The sequence below is a fragment of the Bombina bombina genome, chromosome 6 (assembly GCF_027579735.1).
Source record: "Bombina bombina isolate aBomBom1 chromosome 6, aBomBom1.pri, whole genome shotgun sequence".
In the NCBI taxonomy this organism is placed as follows: domain Eukaryota; kingdom Metazoa; phylum Chordata; class Amphibia; order Anura; family Bombinatoridae; genus Bombina; species Bombina bombina.
In genome coordinates, this window is record NC_069504.1 from 936611073 (window position 1) to 936624571 (window position 13499).

Here is a 13499-nt window from a genome sequence, read left to right on the forward strand (position 1 = left end):
AACATAAACAGTTTCAGAACAAATGAAAACCCTTTTTAATTAACTTTTTTATTAGCCAAACTTCAGCCACCCACCATTTGCTTTATTTAAGGAAACCAGTCTAGACTTGTTGCTTGAATAGACAAGGCTAGTCACTATCATTAGCTTAACAAAAATGTATTGCTTTAAATTTTGTTATCTGATTACCAAGGCAGAGTCATAAAAGAAGCACATTAGTAGCATGGTTAGCCGTAAAAAGTCTGCATTGTGCAATTCCAGTTCTGAGTATTAGAAAGCCCACCATTTGCATAAATAGAGCCCCATTTAACAAACTACGGATTGACAAAGTTTGTTTCTGTTATCCTGTCCACTCGGCCTTGCAGCTAGCGTTCAGCAATAATGAATATGTATTGCAAAGTTGTTTGACTACACATAATTCAATATTTTATATTATGATCTTAAAAAGTTTACTGTCCCTTTAAGAAACAAAATGGACAAGCTTAATTGAACTTTTAGTTCTTATCTGCCATCAAGATGAAGGTATCAAATATATATTATATTTATCTTTAGTAATATTATATTTTAGGCATGTTGTTTTATTTATTTGCTAATTTATTTGTTTGTTTGTTTATGTATGCTAATCCCTGAAAAAGTTTTTGTTTAGCCCATGTCAGGCAATGTCTATTGTTCTACAAAACAAAGCTCTTTGAATGGAAAGAAATAAAACAACGACAACTAATTGTTCACAAGTCTTAGGTTATCTGGCACTGACATATTTATACATTTGTTTTTTTTTTGTTGTTTTTTTTTTAAATTTTATTATCAAAATACATAAACACAAAACAAACTTTTCCGGTGTTACAAAACAATACAAACACAATAAGAATCACAATGATATTCTTTAAATAATTGCTTAATTCTATAAGGTATTACCTGTCCCTGCTCCAATTTACCCACATGTGTTGCTCTGGGGAGATGGAGATTCCCTTGCTAGCTTTTCCCAAATCACCTTTGCTTCTAGAGGTATATCCTGCCTGTTATTCTTCAGATAAAAATATTTATCTATATATCTTGTAGGCACAATCGGTGTTTTCCATTTAGTAAGAATAAGGTTCTTTGCACTATTGAGCATAATTTGATATAAGTGTGCTCTAGGTTTATCCCATTTAGGATTTAGATTATTTAAAATAGCCGTAAGAAAGTTATTCAGGTGAATCTTATCCTCCCTATTATCTATGACTTTTAGTATACTTATCCAAAAAACCTTTATATGTGGGCAAAACCACATAATATGAGATAGGGACCCCTTATTCCCACACCGTCTCCAACAACTATCTTGTGCATGTGAAAACATTTTTTTATTCTAGTTGGTGTAAGGAACAATCTTGTTAAAATCTTTAAATTTTGTTCCAACATTCTTGCTGAAATCGAAGATTTTGCCGTCTGCTGGAATATATTTGACCAGACTTTTGGATCTATATCCTGTTCTAATTCTGATTGCCAATTTTTAATATATGCCGGGAGATCTTCGCCCCCATCTTGTCATAATCTATAAGACTTAGAAAGGGTATGTTTTATGTTCATTCTGGAATTACACAAATTCTCCATTTTTGTTAATGGTCTAAGAATCTTGTCCTTCTCTTTATTTGTCATTATATAATGATAAACCTTTAAGTATGTAAGCCAGTCTGCTACCCCCCTAGGTCCCTTCTCCTGCAGTTCTTCCTGGGACCATAATTTCCCTTTATCCATTAAGTCTGTTATTCTATAATTATTACCCTCTTTATCCCCTTTAAAATGTCCCTCCAAGATTTTTTTATTCTCTACTAAATCTAAAAGGGGAGAGGGAATAGATGAGATGTTGCCTTTTTTCCTGATTATCTTATCCCAAATCTTAAAGATTTCGTTAATAATACTATAACTCTCTATCTTGGTAGATCTATCTTTTGGGTTTTCCCAACATTGATTGCTTATCCCTTTTCTTGCTATAAGCTCCCCCTCCAGTTTTACCCAGGTTTTAACTTCCTTTTTCATATGCCATTCTATAACTCTTTGTAAGAATGAAGCAAGTCTATATTTGGCTACGTTGGGAGTCCCATCCCACCTCTTTGTCTTTTCCTATACATAATCTCTTTGCTTATTCTTGGATGTATTTTACCCCACACATAGTTATTAATTATTTCTTGTAAATCTTCTATATAATTAAATGCTATGGGGATGGACATGGCTTGTAACACATACAAAAATCTAGGCAAGACGTTAATCTGAATGATATTTATTCTCCCCAACCATGAAATCCTTTTAGGGTACCAGGATCGAAGATCATTTGTTATAGTATTCTTGAGACATGTATAATTAAGAGCAAATAGTTTTCCTACATTTTTTGTCAAATAAACCCCTATATATTTTAATGCTTCAACCTCTTTAAACGGATGAGTTGTCAACATTATTTCTTGCATCTTGATATTCATTATTTCAGATTTATTTACATTAACCAAAAAATTTGACATTAATCCAAATACCTTAAATTCTTCCAGTAGTTCTTTGATTGATTTGGCTGGTTCCGACAGGGACAGGAGGATGTCATCAGCGAACAATGAAACTTTATATTCACTGTCTCCAATTTTAATTCCTCTGATTTTCTTATTTTTCCTAATGCGGGCTGCCAAGATTTCTATAGACAATATGAATAGAGTTGGCGATAAAGGACACCCTTGTCGGGTTCCATTATGTATACTAAAAATATTAGATAATTCTCCATTTACCATAATCCTAGCTGTTGGGGTTGTATATAGCGCCATTATTCTTTTAATACTTAATGTACTAAATTTAAATCTTTTAAGGGTACTTTCTAGAAATGACCAATTAATTTGGTTGAATGCTTTTTCAGCATCCACCGATATAAATGATGACAAAAACTTTTCTTTTTGGACAAATTCTAAGAGGTGTATATTTTTTATTATATTGTCCCCTGCTTCCCTATTCTGGACAAATCCTACTTGGTCTAGGTGGATAATTCTTTCTAGTATTGCCCTTAATCTATTGGCTAGGATTTTTGCGTATATTTTTAGATCTATATTCAAAAGTGACATTGATCTATAGTTTTTCACCTCCTCTTTATTTCTGTCTGGCTTGGGAATCACTATAATTCTTGCTTCCTGCATTTCTTTGGAAAATTTCTTCCCCTTGTCTATTGAATCAAACAGCTTCAGTAAGTAGGGGGACAGGATATCTTTATAATTTTTATAATACAGGGCCGTGAACCCGTCCGGGCGTGGGGATTTACCTATTGATAGACTCTCAATAGCATCTTGAATTTCCTGTAGTTGGATTGGTTCATCTAACTTTTGGTTTTCTTGCTCCGTGACCTGCGTTATATTAACCTCACTGAAGTATTTAGACCAAGATAATGCCTCTCTAGGATAGGTCTCTAAATTATATAAATTTTTATAAAATGTATTGAATTGTTGGGCCATTTCTTGTTGGTTCTTACAATAGCTTTTGTCCTCCTTTATCAATTTATATATACTATTGCTTATTTGTTTTTTCTTTATAGCCCTCACTAAGAGTCTGCCATTTTTGTCTCGTTCCGTATAGAACTTACATTTCAACCATAATGCTTTTCTCTTATTAATAATTGACCAGTACTCCTGGATATTCCTCCTTTCCTTCCCTAGATCTTCTAATATTTTTTCGATTTCTGGAGCTTGTTTATGCCTTTTCTCTAGGTTCTGAATTTTTCCCATCATCTCTCTAAAGAATTTCTCACTCGCCTTTTTCTGTATACACCTTAAATTAATTAGCTCACCTCTTAAAACACATTTATGTGCATCCCAGAGTGTAGTTGCCTCTATAAAAAAAATCTTCTATTTTCCCTGCTATAATTTCCCTATCTTCCTGTTTCTTAAGAATGGCGTCATCCAATCTCCAATTATACTGTTTTTCCTCCTGCAGGCCCCATTTTAATTTAAGGCTTATCGGAGCATGGTCCGACCAGGTCATGGGCAGAATCTGTGCTTCCTGTATTCTTATTAACCCTTTTAAATTTATACATAGATAATCCAGTCTAGAATAGGATACATGTGGTTTCGAAAAGAACGTATAATCTCTCTGAGAAGGATATAACAGCCTCCATACATCATATATAGCTATCTGTTCTAAACTATTGTTTACTTGCTTTGTAATATATTTAGGAATACTAGATTTTTTTTTAGAGTTATCCAAATATGGGTCTAACGTAATATTGAAGTCTCCTCCAAGTACCAAAGTTCCTTCTTGAAAATCCAATACTATATTAATCAGTTTTTTTAAAAAACTATTCTGTTTTATATTTGGTCCATAAATATTGAAGATTGTCATTAATTCGCCTTGGATGTACCCTTTAATTCCTAGGTATCTCCCTTCCTTATATTTTACCTTCTCTTTCAGTTGGAAATTCATATTTTTATGGAATACTATACAGACCTCATTCCTCCTGCCCCTGTCTGAAGCCATGTAACATACATTATACTTATCGTTTATAAATTTAGGTTCCCTGTCCCTTCTAAAATGGGTCTCCTGGAATAACAAAACATCACCCTTTAATTTCTCCATCTCCCTCAGAGCCATGGATCTCTTCTGGGGAGTATTTAGCCCTTTAGCATTTAAAGCTATAATCTGGATATCTTTCATTTCTTTTCTCAACTTACCATAAGAGTATCTTCATATAATACCTTAATTCCTTTTATACCTGTATGACTGATAGGTCCTCTCCCTGAGTGATTCTTCTAACACATAACATTGAATTTTCTATTTACATAAATAAAACAAAAAAACATGGAAGCTTAGTCTAAGGAGTAGAGCTTCCCCCCTGTCGGAATTTCCTGGATAAGAAGAAAAAAAAAAAAAAAAAAAAAAAACAACACTTAGATGGGCCTGAACCAGGTCCAGCTATCCCCTTTTCCCCATATAAGTGGGGAGGAGAAGGGGGAAAGAAAGAAGAAAAAAAAAAAGTGATCCACTATGGTATGGATAACACACATATAAATTGTGAAGAGGAAAAAAAATAAAAAAAAATAAAGGTGATCCACTCTGGTGTGAATAACACACATAGAAATTGTGCAGAGGAAAAAAAAAAGTGAAACACTCTAATGTGAATAACATACGTATATATTGTGGGAAAAAAAAAAAAAAAAGTAGTCACACATATATATGTATGAATATATATACATATATACATATACATAAGTATATGTAAATAGAAGAAAAAAAATTATAGAAAGGCTCTCCAATGTATATGAGCCCGTGTGGTGAAAGTGACTTAAATACAAAAATCAGAAAAATATGTGTCAGAGGTAAAATTACATTACCATAAGTAAAATGTGATAGGAGCCCCACAAGCGGAACTGTTCTAGTGTATTGAAAATAATAAGAAAAAAAAAATCCCTTTAACTTCCTCAGGAGCATATCCCTTGGATTTATTGATTTATCATGAGTCCTTATTTTCTTTTTTTTTCTTTTTTTTTCTCTTCTCCTTTTTAATAGGCTAGTTTGACTGTCCATTCTTTTTCTTCTTCTTGGCTTCTTCCCACCTATATTTTTGGGTGTTCCCTTTTTCCAGTGTTCTTTGTCTCATCTCGTCGGGTTCTTCTCTCTCAAATTCTGCAGGTATTTCAATATCCAAATGTAGCTTGGTTTTTATCTGATGGATATCCTCCTTCCTTTTATAGAATAAGGTATTCCCATTGTGTAAAATTATTAACCCAAAGGGGTAAGTCCACTTATACCTTAACCCTTTTTCCTGCAGACATCTAGTCTGGAATCTAACATCTCTCCTTTTTTCATAGTTGCCATACTTAGATCTGCAAATATTTGTATTTCCAATTGTTGGTATTTAAACGTATGTTCTCTTTTAGCTCTTCTTAATATTTGTTCTTTCAGTGTGAAATCTTGTAAGTTTAGTATTACATCTCTGGTTCTTCCCAGTACTACTTGATTAGACAGTCTATGTATTCTTTCTATTTTTATATCCGCTTCTTGGGAGTCCAGTATCAGGGTGGCGAGGAGCTTTTGAACAAAGGATTTTAGTTCCTCAGGTTTGATTTCTTCTGGTATGCCTTTTACCCTTAGGTTCCCCCTTCTGGACCTATCTTCAAGATCTGTTATTTTATCTTGCAGATCATTTATTTGCTGTGCTTGTGCAAGTATAACTTCATTGACATGTGCCATTTCTTGTTCTGCCTCCTCCTGCTGGTCTTCTAGGATATTAACCCTCTGTCCCATTTCATTCAATTCTCTTTTAATTTCAGAGAGTTCTGCTATAATACAATCTTTTATAGAGGCAATATCTTCCTTTGTTGCTAATTTCCTGGTTTCCTCTATCGTTATTTGTGTGTCCATGCTTACTAGACTTTCTTTTACTGTTGTCCCTATATTTTCAGGGCTTGTATGTTGTTCTAAGCTCAGATTACGGAAAAAGGGGTTGTCTTTTACACTTGGGGATTTGTTGTTTCTATTTGCTTTATCCATCTTAGTTGCTTTTTTGGCCGCCATTTTCTCCTCTGCTTTTCTCCTTTATTCTTTCTCTTTTCCTTTTTTTATCTCCCCCCTTTTTTTTTTCCCTTTTTCCCATTTTTCCTTATTTCATACTCTCTTTATTTTTACTTGCCCTCTCTTTCCTTGTATATTCATGGGGGCTGTCGTTATTAACCTCTCACATGAATACCTTTGGGGCTTTCTGCTGTTCGGCTACTCGCCCCTCCAGCTCTCCTTATTCTCCTTATTCACCCGATTTTACCCTCCAATGTCCGTCCAGCCCCTTTTTTCCTAGTGGTCGCCTCCTCCACCTACCGCTCTCTAAATCAGGCTGCCTTTTTTTAGTCTCCCCTGGGTTGGTTCGGTTTTCCTTACTCAGGTGCCGAGTTTTGGCTGCTTTGCTTCTACCTCTCACCTCCATTATCCGTCTCCGGCTCTGTCTCCCAGTTAGTCACACATCCTCTAGACAGCCTTAAATGTTAGAGTCCTTTTCAGCTCAGTTTACCCAGCGCCTGTCAGCTTCTGTCGCCAACTATTATTGGTAGCTCTCCCTTCAGCTATGTCCGATGTGATTTTTGGTTGCAATTCCGCTCTCCTCCTCTTCCTAGCCAGTACTTCTGTTTCGCCTGATTGCTACAGGTGCTTCTGGCTTTACGGCTCGTTTGGCTACTTTGACCCCTGGTCCCAGGGCTGATTCACACCACTGCTGAGTTTGTTTGCGTCCCCTTTCCAAGGCATGTATCTCTTCTTAGGGGCCAAACTAATACAATGTTGCAACCATTTTATTTAAAATGTATCTTTTCCGGTCCTGAGATGTTACGTGGGGATTCCCATCCTTGATATTTGTTTTAGGCGTATGGAGGTTTATCTCTGTAGGCTCCTGAGTAGTTTGGCATATTAATTTAGCTTCTCATTCCGACAGGGTTGATTCAGTAGCTTCACAACTCTGCTGCCATACTCACGCAAGCAGCAGGCTCCTCCCCCCTAATGCTAATCCCTGAAAAAGTTTTTGTTGAAGCCCATGTCAGGCAATGTCAATTGTTCTACAAAACAAAGCTCTTTGAATGGAAAGAAATAAAACAAAGACAACTAATTGTTCACAAGTCTTAGGTGATCTGGCACTGACATATTTATACATTTCTTTTTTATATGCCTCATTAAAGTAGAAAATCATTAAAATACATTTTGATGAATGTTAAGTTTTCTTACACGTAAGGATAATTTTTCTAAGATATGTTACATTTTTAGCAGTTCTTTTTTTTAGTTATTTACATTCTAATGGCTATATACTAAATTTAAAAATATTGATGCTAAATGTGAGAAAGTACTGTTTTGTTTCTTCAACAATGCTCTCCCAGTTAGCAAACTAGAACATATTGTATTTGATATAATGCAAAGCCATAAAAAACTCTCATGTAACAATATCATGCAACAACAAATACCTTTTATATGAACATATAATTAGAATCTCATACTAGTGAGAAAACAATAATACTACATTTTCAAGGTTGCAGTGATTATGGTTGAGCTCTGATTCATTTCTTAATTGCCATGTCATTTTAAAAGCGCAAATATAAAAGAATAAATATGTCAGTATTTTGTATAAAGAAAAAAAAAATCTGCAAAACACTGAAAGATTGTCATCAATTGCTCACAGTTTTTTAACAATAAATTTTGCTATGAATGACATTTATCAATGCATACACTTGCTAATGTGTCCATATAAACACTGTGAATTCTATAGTGTGCATATTGACATGTGTATTTTGAACTGTATTTTTTAGCTCTGCTGGATGCTTATTATTTTATATATATATATATATATATATATATATATATATATATATATATATATATATATATCAATTGTTTTTATAGCTTTTATTTAGACCTTAATTATCATATTATTGACTTGCATTTTATTGACACACTTTGTACAGATACATTCTGTGAACTCATAATTTGAGTGTAGGTTGTTCATAGATATTAGACTTACTGCAACCACATTCAGTTTATTTCATTTTTCAGCTTCTAGGCTGATATCTTCTCAGTGTCCTTTTCCTATGCCTTTTTCCAGTCTCTTTACTACAATACTACAACTTCTGCAACACTGCTAAAATAATCACAGGATTTTATTCAAGGAATATACTTATTTTGCTTTACCAATTGTCTCTCTCTTTGAACCACTTTGTTTTTTTTTCCAAGACCCTCAAAGGAATGAAAAGAGATTAAAACCAGGCATATATTTACTTCATACTACAACACTCCATCTGCAGTAGAAACCACATTCACAGTTATTAACTTCAAGTTGGGATGTGCCTTTATCATTGCATCATCCCACTCGCCCCCTTACTTAAACTTATGTTGTTTGTCCTATATTATTATTTACCTCTTTATGCTATATATTATTTTAGCCTAATACCCCATTTTACATATCCATTGTGATACATTTTATACTTATTTAATTTGTCCAACGCCACCATCATAGATTTTTGGTTAGATAAGTCCTGATGACACATGAAAAACAACAATCTATAATATGTGTTATTGGGGAAAGCTGGAAGGAAAGGTGAGAAGCCTTCTATCTTCATTGGTTTTCTTCCTGCAAAATAAGACTTCAGACAGTTTACATGGAAATTTTATTGCATGTGGCCTCCCAAAACTAATCACAATGGAGGTATCTGTTATTTTGTTTTTGTTTTTAGAAATAAAATGCATCAATTAACTATGCATTCTAAATATTGTCTTTTAAAACTTAATAATGAAAACACTTAAAATTATTAATGGAACTTAAAAGTAAAGTACACATTACATGATACAAATGCACTGCAAACAAATATGCTTATAAACAAAAAATAATTATTTAATTTGAGCACTCCAGCTCTGTCAGCTGTTTCTTTCGAAAACCAATTTCATCTCTCATTCTCCTGTTTTGTTGTTTGAGTTCCCAATAACTTAAGTTGGCCTTATTGGTTATCTAATTTGGCCTCAGCCTCCAATTTTTATACTTGTTTTCTCCTATGTTAATATCGCCATTTAAATTCCTGTGTCTCCAGTTTCCTGTATTTGATCCTCTACTATTCTGATATCCCCAAACATGTCTCCTGTTGCCCCTCTCTGATTCCTGCCTGTGAATATTCAGATTATTCTCCATTGACTGCTTCACTGCAGAAATTGCCTTAATGGTGTATGGGTGATAATTCCACCACTTCTCAGCTTTGTGGAGTTTGGATCATACAGCTTTACAAACTCCTGACATTTTCTAGGGAGAGCTTCAAGTTCCCTCTATTTGTGAGGTGGTGACCGCCAGGCCATTTAGGTCTGTGACTGGCGCAGCACACATCAGAATAAAACTTGTTTTGCTACTTCAAATGGCCCATCTAGAGGTCTCATGGTAATTTCACTAATCTCTTTTTCTAGACTAGTAAAATTGAAAAAGGTTTTAACTATTCTCCCAGCCTGATCAGATATGCTTGAGGTGAATCCTAATAACCTGTTGCTATAGGGGCCCATGGCATCTTGAAGAAATTCTGTCCATTCCTGCATGCTCAAACCTAATTTTATGCCTTTTTCAGACCCCTTGTGAAACCAATGTGAAAAGTTATTAAAGCTGTTTGTGGGGAATTGTGCCCCACCATTTCTGAAAAATGTCTTTATCTGCTACAGTCATTGGCCTAGTCTGATTTGAAAAACCTGTAGGAACTTTTGGGGTGTTAAAAAGGTCAGATATTATGACTGGGGCAATTGAAACAGAACTTTATTTTTTAGTGGGACCCAGTGGCATATTATTTTGTTTTATCACTTGTTTTGGCTCTCTTTGTGACAGTAAGTGATCACAATTTGCATTGTTCCCAGAAATATCACTAATTATTTTTTTCTTCTTGTTTTATTTTCATCTATAACTCAGTAATTTTATTTGAGTATTCGTTTCTGCTGTGCTCTGTTAATTTTAATTGAAGTTGTAATTTACCGATCTGTATGGTGTTAGTTAAAGCAGAAAGCTTAATACAATCTCTGTCAGTCTGTGTGTTATCTAACTTTAATTTAAGGTCTTTATTTTGCTCTGTCAGGTCTCCAATAATGATTGTTAGCCCCCTTATTGTTGAAATCACTGCCTGCGCTATCATACATTTTATTTTATTATTATTAATATTTTTAATAGATACTACCTGTGTTAGTATATCTAAAACACTTTCAAAGTTTGGGTTCTTAGCTTCCGTGATGAGGAATGGACCATTATATATATGGATATAGTTTTTAAAGTAGTCACAAACCTCTTGTGACATAAAGTTTTTTACATGCATTTTTAGAAGATCACATGTAACACCAGAAAAGAGAAAAAAAATATATATATATAGTTCTCTTTTAAAAGGTGTTTAAACCATCAATAATACTAACCTAAATAATTGAAGGAGATAAAAGGGCAACCAAATAAATAAGTGAACAAGTAAAGCAAAAAAAGCCTTTTTACTGATATTTTCCCAAAACAATTAGCTAAAGCAATGGAAGCATACAGTGTTAAATTGATTAAAAATTATAATAATATTTTAAATTTTGATTGTTTAGAAGAAGAAGGGGGAATCAGATTAATCTTAATGTGCATTTTAAGGCAAATAAATGTATTAAGGTTTAAAACCCAATAAACCAGTTTTTAAGCAAATTGCACTTTTATGTGGTTTCAGGTAAGTACAGGAAGGTTCTATAGAACTTTTTGAAATGCTAATTTCAACTGTAGTTTTGGTTCTAGGATCTGCTCCAAACACAGGAAAATGCAAATTTTTAACTTTGTTACCCAAACAAAGGTTACACCTTGTTTTGTATTCCATACAAACTTAATTAAAAATCTGAACTATCTACTTACAAACAAAGAAATGGAAAAAGAGGGAGGGAAAAGCAAAATATGCTTTAACTGCTTATGGCTTAGCATATTCCCAAAGTTAAACTGTATTTTCTTAACTTTAAATTCTACACAATTTCCCTTACAATCTGAAACCAAATTTGAATTGTACTAGACTATACATTTTAAGTTCAAATCCCATGCAAATATAAACAAATTCCAGGATAAAATTCAATATTTAAAATAAAAAAATAAATAAAAAAAAACAGATAGAAACTGGATAAGTAATATTTAGTGGTAAATCACTATGTATAGCAGAAGTTTTTAAAATGGACTAGGACAACTTTCTTAAAGAATGGTTGGTCCTCTCAGCAAACAACCTTCTTATTTAGAAAGTAACAAAGTACTGTAAAGTTTTGTTTGTAATAAAAAAAACCCCATTTAGATGGGACCAAGACAACAAGTAAATAGCATGGGGCCTAGTTATCAAGCCGTCAACCTCAAATACGCTGGAATTCCGCAGCGTATTTGTGGCGAGGCTGATACGCCTTAGTTATCAAAGGCTCGAGACCGGCAAAAGTAGAATTTTGTGACGTAAACTTCGATCCGCCGGACTCAGTCCGACACAGATCGATTCTTACGTCACTCCAGATGTTCCGCACACAAGTGTGGCACATTCTCACTACTTTTGCTAGTAATCAAAAAACTAGCAGGTACGCTCGGCACTTTTCGGCCCAGCGTACCTGGTTTTCAATACGCCACCCTGGAGGCGGCGGATCCCATAGGAATCAATGGGAGTCTGACCATAGCGAAAGTACAAGTTCGCTGCTGACAGACATCCCATTCATTCCTATGGGAGCTGTCTACAACTAACACCCTAACATGTACCCCGAGTCTAAACACCCCTAATCTGCCCCCCCTACACCGCCGCAACTAAATAAAGTTATTACCCCCTAAACCGCCGCTCCCGGAGCCCACCGCAACTATAATAAGTGTATTAACCCCTAAACCGCCGCTCCCTGAACCCACCGAAAGCTACTCTATACATATTAACCCCTAAACCGCCGCTCCCGGAGCCCACCGCAACTATAATAAATGTATTAACCCCTAAACCGCCGCTCCCTGAACCCGCCTCAACCTACATTAAATGTATTAACCCCTATCCTGCCCCCCCTACACCGTCGCCACCTATAATAAATTTAATAACCCCTAATCTGCCCCCCTTACACCGTCGCCATCTATAATACATTTATTAACCCCTATCCTGCCCCCCACTACGCCGCCACCACTGTAATAAAATTATTAACCCCTAAACCTAAGTCTAACACTAACCCTAACGCCCCCCTAACAAATATTAATTAAATAATTCAAAATAATATTTATCTTATTAACTAAATGAATCCTATTTAAAACTAAATACTTACCTATAAAATAAACCCTAATATAGCTACAATATAAATAATAATTATATTGTAGCTATCTTAGGATTTATTTTTATTTTACAGGTAACTTTCAATTTATTTTAACTAGGTACAATAGCTATTAAACAGTTATTAACTATTTAATAGCTTACCTAGCTAAAATAAACTGAAATTTACCTGTAAAATAAAAACTAAACTAAGTTACAATTACACCTAACACTACACTATACTTTAATAAATTATTCCTATTTAAAAATAAATACTTACCTGTAAAATAAACCCTAAGATAGCTACAATATAATTGATCATTACATTGTAGCTATTTTAGGATTTATATTTATTTTACAGGTAACTTTGTATTTATTTTAGCTAGTTAGAATAGTTCTTAAATAGTTATTACCAATTTAATAACTACCTAGCTAAAAGAAATACAAAATTACCTGTAAAATAAATCCTAACCTAAGTTACAATTAAACCTAATACTACACTATCATTAAATTAATTAAATAAACTACCTACAAATAACTACAATTAAATACAATTACATAAACTAACTAAAGTACAAAAAATAAAAAAAGCTAAGTTACAAAAAATAAAAAAATAAGTTACAAACATGTTAAAAATATTACAACAATTTTAAGCTACTTACACCTAATCTAAGCCCCCTAATAAAATAACAAAACCCCCCCAAATAAAAAAATGCCCTACCCTATTCTAAATTAAATAAATTTCAAAGCTCTTTTACCTTA